Raw genomic sequence first — 8,813 nt, 5'->3', positions numbered from 1 at the left:
GCCAGGGCACGGGGTTCTTTTATTTTTGAACCGGCCAGCGCGAGGCGTACCTGTGCGGGTAGCTGGCTTAGGAAGAGTGCCCGAAATAAGAAATCCGGGGCTTGGTCACCCAGCAACGACAGCATATGATCCATCCGCACGGATGGTCGTGTGTCGCCGAGTTCGGGAAGGTCCAGGAGGCGGTCGGCCCGTTCGATCTCCGTGAGGCCGAACGTGGTGATGAGGAGACGTTTGAGCGCCCCGTACTTGTGGTCGACCGGCGGGTGCCGCAGGATGGACATGACTCGGGCGGCAGTGCCGGGCCCGAGGGAGGCGACCATGTGGTAGTAACGGGTCTCATCCGCCGTTATGCCTCGAAGCTGAAATTGTGCTTCGGCCTGCACGAACCACACATCGGCCTGTGCTTCCCAAAACTCCGGGAGTTTTACCGTGACGGCGTTGTTGGCCATGGCGCGTTCGGTGGACAGCAACGGCTGAACCAATCGGGGTCACCAGTGAAGTGCGGTGCTACGCACACAACTTGCTTGCCAAAAAGGTAGGCCACAATGCGTTGGATAACCAAAAGAGTCTTTATTAGGAAAGCTCAAACTGTAGCACTGGGCGGGCTCGAGCTTGGAGCCCGCATATATGTGCCGGGGCCACGCCTAGTCCCCGGGCGTGGCCGATCGGTCGATAGGCGGGGCATGCCTTCCAGTTCCCCGCCTGGACGTTCGCGCCACCTGCTGGTGCGTTGAATTCGTGTCCTCTTGCTTGTGTCCGCCACAACCCCCTATTGAGCGCTCTTACACACAGACTTCGGCGACACGACCGTCAGCGAGTTCGTCAGCTTCGACACGAGGCGAAGAGAGAAAATGTCCGTCAGCGAGTCATTTTGCTGATTGTCTTCTCACGTCAGCTCTCTTCTCGAATCTTCTGATCGCGTTGGTCGCCTAGCATTGGCCGATCGCTTGGCGCCCTGCTCCCATGCCATTGGTCGGTGGCCAATCACAAGTCCTTCTGGGCATGGCTATTGCCTGCCTTGCACATTGTCTGCTTGCCATGGTGCCGTTGTACGCGGCCGCTTCCTGCTTATCTTTCTGGTCAGTCCTTATGGTGGCGGGGGAATGAATTATTGTGGTGCGCTATTGGGCCGAGCTCATGTCTACGGGATGTATTGCCATAAGGGACACCGGTATGTTCATAGAGGGAACGACACACAATGGAATTCGCATAATCCCTACGCTAGTTAACAAGCCCCACCCCCTCGTGGCGGGGACACATACCCAACTTATCTGACATCCGGTCTAGACAGGTCCTCTACTTATTCACATCGAGATGGTTCTAGCTACCCACGACAACCGGAGCATGATACCTATACAGATCTACCTAAATCTATATATATGCCCTACCCACCGACATAATATTTTTACACACTAGCCCGCTCCGAGCCGCCGACCAAACCGAAGATTGATCTGTTTTTAGGCCCCCCTGACGGCACATGGTGTGGCAGTTCAAGGGGCAGTGTTTATTGTTTTTGCCAGCAATGAATACATCCATGCGTTTTCAAGTCATTCCATCAGGCACTTCATGTGCACTCGAAGGTGGGTGACATCAGAGGCAGCTAAACCAGGCAACCGCCACATACAATGCTTCCATCCGCAGCTCAATGGAATACTGCTCTCCCCTCTGGGCTGGTGCTCCTGCCTCACACCTAGCTCGGCTTCACGCTGTTGAAACCAAAGCTTTCAGAATCATTGGAATCTCCCACGATGAAGCTAACTCCGATAGCCTTTCACTCACTCACTGCAGGCAGGTTGGTGGTCTTTCTTTCTTCTACCGACTCTTCTCTGGCCTTGCCCCCCCCCCCCCAGTTCTCTGTGTGCTCTGTCCCCCAAATATTCCTACAGGTCGCACAACATCTGCCAGCAACCCTCTTATGGTTAAACTGCCAAAATCAACTCTCTATTCACCTTCAATCCTTCATTCCTCTTTTCTTCCACCTCTGGAACAAACTCCCTCACTCCCTTCAATCCCACTCCTCCCTCCAGGTCTTTAAAACAGCTGTTCACCACCATCTCTTATCATTCCCCATCCAAAACCTTGATCTTTTCTACCCAAGTTAATTCACCCCAGATCCACTTTTTTTAAATACCGACTTCTTTCCTGGAAATCCTCGCAGTGTCCAGGTGTTTTATACCTGTCCCACCACCCCCTCCCCATGCCTCCTCCCCCCAAGCCCTCTCCCTCCCACAGATCTCCCGATGTCCCTGCTCTCCATCTTGTCTCCCGCTCCCTTTATCAAATGTTTTATGTGTCAGTTTGTCTTTTTGTGATAAATGTTATCCATTGCACGAGCCTAGATCTTGTATACAGTTAAAAAAAAAAAAATCCTCAACTAGGGAATTATTTAAAAAACAAAATATTACTGTAAAAAGTTATTAGAGACTAGTGAGGTACCCATGTGATGTAGGGCTGTGAGCCCAGAATCTCTAAAGAAAATGTTTTCAGAAATTTTATGAAACCTCCCACCCACCTTAGGACTCCTGCTGGGACCCCAAAATGTTCCACAGAAAGTTTGGCGGCGATAGCCCCAAAACTGACCAAGTAGCTTCGGGAGACGGACAGACAGACACTCCTACTTTATTATATCGATGTATGACGTGCTGAAATATAGAAAGGTAAAGACCATCAATTACCGGTTCCCAATTGGTGGTCCGTAGTCATTTATTGGTGACCTTCGCTGACCCTGTTGAGTAAAAGGTTAAGAACCACTGCTGTATGGCACTTTATTGCCACGAGTTGCATTTGAAAAGTCAGTGAATTACGAATGAATAGTCATTTAGTGTGTGCTCGGGGAAACCGTCCGATGGGATTACTTCCAAGTAGTAATGCGATGGGTCGAATTTCGTATTCACATCGCTAAGCTTTCAAGGAACAAAAAATGAATGCATTATTGATGTGTCTGCTTAAAAAAACGAGCACAAGTGAGTCACTGTATCCTTGTCGTCCTTGTGGCCCAGTAAAGCCTATATGAACGTTGTACTGCCAGCCATTTGTTCATACAATAGGTTAATGAAAGTGAATAAGTTCAGTGAAAAAAGCAAACATTATCACCACCAAATATTGAATTAACCAGGCATTATATCAACAATCGAGAGATATCCGCTCGATCTGTCCACATTGGCAAGTGCATCAGTCTAACATGCTCACCTGCTCAGTCACCTTGATGCTGCTTGCTGAGAGAAGAAATACGAGTATGATGACAAGTTGGATGAATGGAATTTTTTTTTGCACAGGGAACCTGCAGGCTGCAACATTTGAGAGACGGGTCAAACGCCATTGATCTTACTGATTGAGGTAAGCAGGGATTGGAACCATCTGAGAGATTCTCACAGTAAATCTCTTTGCTGTATTTCTCACTCGCGATGATGTCACCTGCAGGCTCAGACACCACTTGACGAGCCTTCATGTTGATGGCGGATGAAAGGAACTCCCGCCTGCTGATTTCCGACAAAATCATCAAAAGCATTTTGCCATCCGGCTCACACATGCTGCTGCTCATCGTCTTCAAACTGATGCCCATCCAGAAATTGCTCTGCGGCATCAAGGAGCAAGAGACAGACTCACGAACAAATCTTTCCCTGTATGTAGTGGTGAAAGCAACTATGTCCATAACTAGCCATTCAAAATCCAATGATCCCAAAATGAAGAAAAACAATGGAATCAACACGAGTAAAGAGACAAAAAACAAACAAACAGACAACCTGGGCCGAGACACATCAGCTGCTGTGACTATTTTTTTCTGTTACGTTCCAAGATAAGTCTTCATAGCTTAAATGCTTTATATCATTTCCTAGAAAAGTAAAATTTGTAGTTACTTATCTTGTTCTTCCTGCCAGATGTCTTCAATAACTTGTTCGGCAGTTCCGTTTGATTGAGGTGTCACTGCAAGAAGATAGAACACGAAATATTTTGTGATTTATCAGAATACGGGCTCAAATTATCTTCACATCATTCCAAATGGGAAATACACAACAAACATCCACCATGAGTTATAGGACATGAATGTAAGAGACTTTCTCCTGCTTGGAATGCGGTTTATCGACATTCTTCTGAAGAATACTGACTGACTGATGTTGCTTCTGTGTTACAGAGCATTTGTTTCTGCAGAAGCAGTTGCTTGGCCATGGGTCATGCTGGGTGGTTTGTCATCCCTACCCCGGCAGTAGTCAGGGCAAGAATTTGCAATTTGTTCAGAGAGCAGACGATAGCACGCCAACTCTTAACGAAGGATGTGTCGAAGGATATTTAATGTCCAGCAACTAATTCCGGCAAATGGGAAGCCCATGTCCATCCAAAGGACAACACATTGATGAATTCTCTTAACTGAGAAAACACCGAGATGACAGTTTTTAGCTGGGTTAGAATTTGAACCCAAGCTAGATGGCTTAGAGGCCTACATCTAGGCCATCTACATCTAGGCCATCTACATCTAGGCCATCTACATCTAGGCCATCTACATCTAGGCCATCTACATCTAGGCCATCCTATCAGCCTATCATACTAAAATACGCCATTTCTGTCCGTCCGTCTGATGAATTTCTGACGCCAATACATTCTGTCGTTACTTATCCAATCTCAACCAAACTTGACAGGATGACGAAGGGTTACACAATGAAGGTTGTAGCGCATTCATTTGCCCCCCACCCCAATCACCCCCCCGAGCGAGTTTGCCCGCTATTGCCATCAATGGGTTTGCACGTTGAGGTGTATATAAATGTTAAATTAGCTTTATCGTGGCGTTTTTCCAAAGACGCTTTTCATAACAAAATTAATGATAATCGCATATTATTAATGTTATTGCAAAACAATATTAATACTAATAATGTCCCACTTCCCCAAGGCGTTTTTCCTGCAGTGATAACGTGTATAAATAGCTTATAGTTATAATGGCGTTTCCGTGGGAGCAATAGGAAGTAAAAATATTATACACCACAAACACGTATGCTTAGCTTTTTAAACAGTCGCTAATGCTCTTTATAACACTAAATGAAGAAATTTGGAGGAATCCCAACATCCGTGAAGTAAGGTTTACTTACAGAACTGAGCGAAGATCTACTGTACTCTAGACTAGTACCCGACTGCAAAGCCACAATGAGCCGGCGAAGCCAAAGCCTCTTGCCACTATTTTACCCATCACTGTGGCATCAGTAGGTTAGGTAGTTGGTAGTAGGTAGGTGTAGTAGGTACCGTAGGTGTAGTAGGTGTAGTAGGTGTAGTAGGTGTAGTAGGTACCATTTGCATTCTGGATGAGATTAAAATTGATAAAATTTACTTCTTGATTAATTCGGTGAATTCCGTCTCAACTTCGGATATTTCCGGGCGTGAAAAACTATCCCCGACGGCCGCGAGATTCCTAAAAAATAATTCTTCGTCGATTTTAGAATATTTGACGCCGTTTTCACCCTCCGAAACGCGTAATAAGCTTTAAAAAAATATTTTTCAAATGCTCGAATCTCATTGGTTCCGGTGTTTGGTGACGATTTTCGTTGAAGATAACGAGGTTGGTCTTAACGTATTTTAATTACAAATTAGAGGTGCATTAGATTGTGAATCAAACAAAGACGGGTGAAACAAACTCCTATTGAACTTTTTCGCAATTGTTTTATGCATTCAAATGCTCGAATCTCATTGGTTCCGGTGTTTGGTGACGATTTTCGTTGAAGATAACGAAGTTGGTCTTAACGTATTTTAATTACAAATTAGAGGTGCATCAGATTGTGAATCAAAGAACGACGGGTGAAACAAACTCCTATTGAACTTTTTCGCAATTGTTTTATGCAAACTTCCGCATCCGGTCGATGGCGGCCTCCATTGCGTGATTTGGTTTTAGAAATATTTTTTCAAATGCTCGAATCTCATTGGTTCCGGTGTTTGGTGACGCTTTTCGTTGAAGATAACCAGGCCCGTGCGGGCCGAGGCCCGGCTCTAACCCACAAATGTTGTGTTAATAACATGACGCTTTCTGCCGCGACCGTGGCATTTTTCGTAGCGAACTTTTGAAACTCGCTCCTGCTGTTTCATACGAAACTGAAATGGGGAATCCCTGATTGTGCTCATTTACCAAGCAGCTAGGTAGCGCTTGCCAAGCCAGCCATTCCTTAAACAGTTTTGAATGGAGTGCTTGCTCAAATGCTTAAACCACTTGGCGATCTCTTCAAATGAAACTTGGCAAATGAACACACACCCAATGTTCTTGAGACCCGACCATAGATCGACTGTAATCTATATACCCCAAAGAGGAATGACCCTTCCTGCCCCTCCCGGAGTCTGCGGGTGTACTTGTGTTGGAGAATACAAGAGGATGATAATGATGACAACATTCTGATATTTTCCTGATGGCAAGTTCTTAACTATGACCATGTTAGTCTACCGTTATCGATTTTGTTGATCGATTGCAGATAGGGTCATCTTGCCACTGTGACTCGGAGTTATTGCAGATATTTTAATGACAGCATTTCCAAGCTCACCGGCACATCTGATTATGCACTTCCACGACGTTTGCAGTGACAAGAGGGCAAAGCGAAGCAGGTGAGCCCACTCTTTGATTCAACTGCATGAATTGGCTCCATCTGCATGGATTATAAACGACAGGTGACCTTTTCGAATTGCCAGTTCCATCGTGTTGTAAGCTTGTGTGGTAAGTTCGATCATTTATGACAACCCTATTGTTTTTTTTCTTAATCAAGCACATTTACAACTGGTGAACTAATTACGTACATGCTGAACATTGTAGGATTTGTTTGTGAATCTCATGCGTTAAATAAAGACAAGTTGTTTGGTATCAACGACCTGCAGGTAACAAAGTATCCCCAACCCTTTATAACATGCCAGCAGTGGTGTTAATGCTGTACCAGAATCCAGTGTTAATAAGAACAAACTTACCCATTGTGTGCACTTCACAAAACAGTTTGTTATTCTCTGAACCTTCACTTCCTCTTTCTGTCATAATTTTCAACTCGAAAACTTTTACTTTTTTCTGAATGACTCTCTCGGGAACATATTGTTGAAACTGAGGTTCAGTGTATGATCAAGTCAATTTAAGAGAGTTTCGCTCTTGTTGCAGAGGCCCTATCTCTACTTGTGTTTGTGGAAAACTTGTTTTTTTATATTGAATAACTCAATATATCATTAGCTGTGAACAAAGGGATCAATATTTGTTCCATAAATACTTTTTCCACTCTCTGAGGTGGGTGTAATGTATGTGTGATGTCTGATGTGGGAACGTCTATACTTGTAGGAGCTAAGAAACACCAATCAATTTCTTCCAATGTGACAGATGGTCAAAATGATTGGTACTAGCAATGGTACCCGCCCGCGGCGGGGCTTCGATTGGGAGGCCCAAATGAAAAGGCAAAATATCGGAAATTGAAGGTTTTTTATATTTTAAAGGATGTATATAAACATCCGTTAAATCATATCGCACGCAAATCATCAAAATCTAAACAGTATTTGTAGAATTTCAATAAAAGCCACATCACTGTTCATATCGGTAAATATTATTCCATAGTGTTTGGAAAAACTGGAAAATTGGGAACACAATATAGCCTATTTTATTCCAGGGGGTCCCAGAATTACCCACCCAAAATTTCGTTGCGATCGGTTCAGCCGTTTTTGCGGTACCTGGGAACAAACGGACGGACAGACATTTGGTGAATTATAGTAAGATGGAAACCAGGTTGTGTAAAATTGCATTGTGTTACGTCATGTCAGCCCTTGTTTGACCAAGTAAACATTTTCCATCTTTGTTGGTCGTAGTTGGTATTCGCTCATTGGTGCAGACACCTTCATGGCATGGCTGGACGAATGTGCTCCCTCTGAGCCAATCGGAGAACTGCACTGCCTCATGCCTTCTTTCCGAACTAAATGGCGATATTCTGGACTAAAGAATGTGAGGATGAGCTCCATGCAAACCTTCAGGTGCAGAAGTCACTGCCGGATCCACGGCTTCCCCTTATTACTCCGACGTCGTCACCTTCGCCTGACTAGCAAAATCACCAAGATTGCAAGAAACTTTTGTTGTAGAAATCAAAGATACAACAATGTCTCAGATCATGAGTTTAATCGAAATCAATCCCTAGCAATACCTGGGGAAGAAATCAACAAGTATAACATCAGTACTCAGCATGCATCTGAATCAATAATGGGTATAACATCCAAGCACAAGCAAGCGCTGAGCAAAGTGATTCTACGTACCAATCTAGACATGCACACACAGTATATGTCACAGGAGTGGTCGCTGCACTTAATGTCCAACATCTTTATAACGAACGCGCAGCGGCCGAAAGTAGCATGACACCTGGGCTTTGAACTTAGACACAATTTCACGACATTCACCCCAGCGGTAAAACTACACTTCTCCCAGAGGTTAGAACCAAGCGAGCAAGCTATATAGCAGTGTGGAAAATACTTTAGAGAGCAGATGATTACATAAAGCAGCGAGCCATGTTAATCCCAGCCGAATCGATCGGGACAGCGGATTTCTCTCCCAGTGCGCGTTCGATACACGTCAGGGGCTTCAACCGCGTGTCCGTTCACCCTCGCCGGGATAACCGCCTATCTCGGGTGATGGTGGCGGAACCACAATGTCGATCGGATTGGGCGCATGAGGGGGTGGGATTGACGGCGAATTCCCCATCATCGGATTCCCCGGACTGAGCTCTGGCCGAGCGGCATCCCCACACGGAGCAAGATGACGCACCGAGACAGTAGACTCGCGTCCGTCTGGCAGCAGCACTCAAGCGTGGTCGGGATTGGCTTGGAGAATATGAACC

This window comes from Myxine glutinosa, chromosome 10 (assembly GCF_964187855.1).
Source record: "Myxine glutinosa chromosome 10, kmMyxGlut1.1, whole genome shotgun sequence".
NCBI lineage: Eukaryota > Metazoa > Chordata > Myxini > Myxiniformes > Myxinidae > Myxine > Myxine glutinosa.
This window is presented reverse-complemented; position numbering follows the sequence as displayed.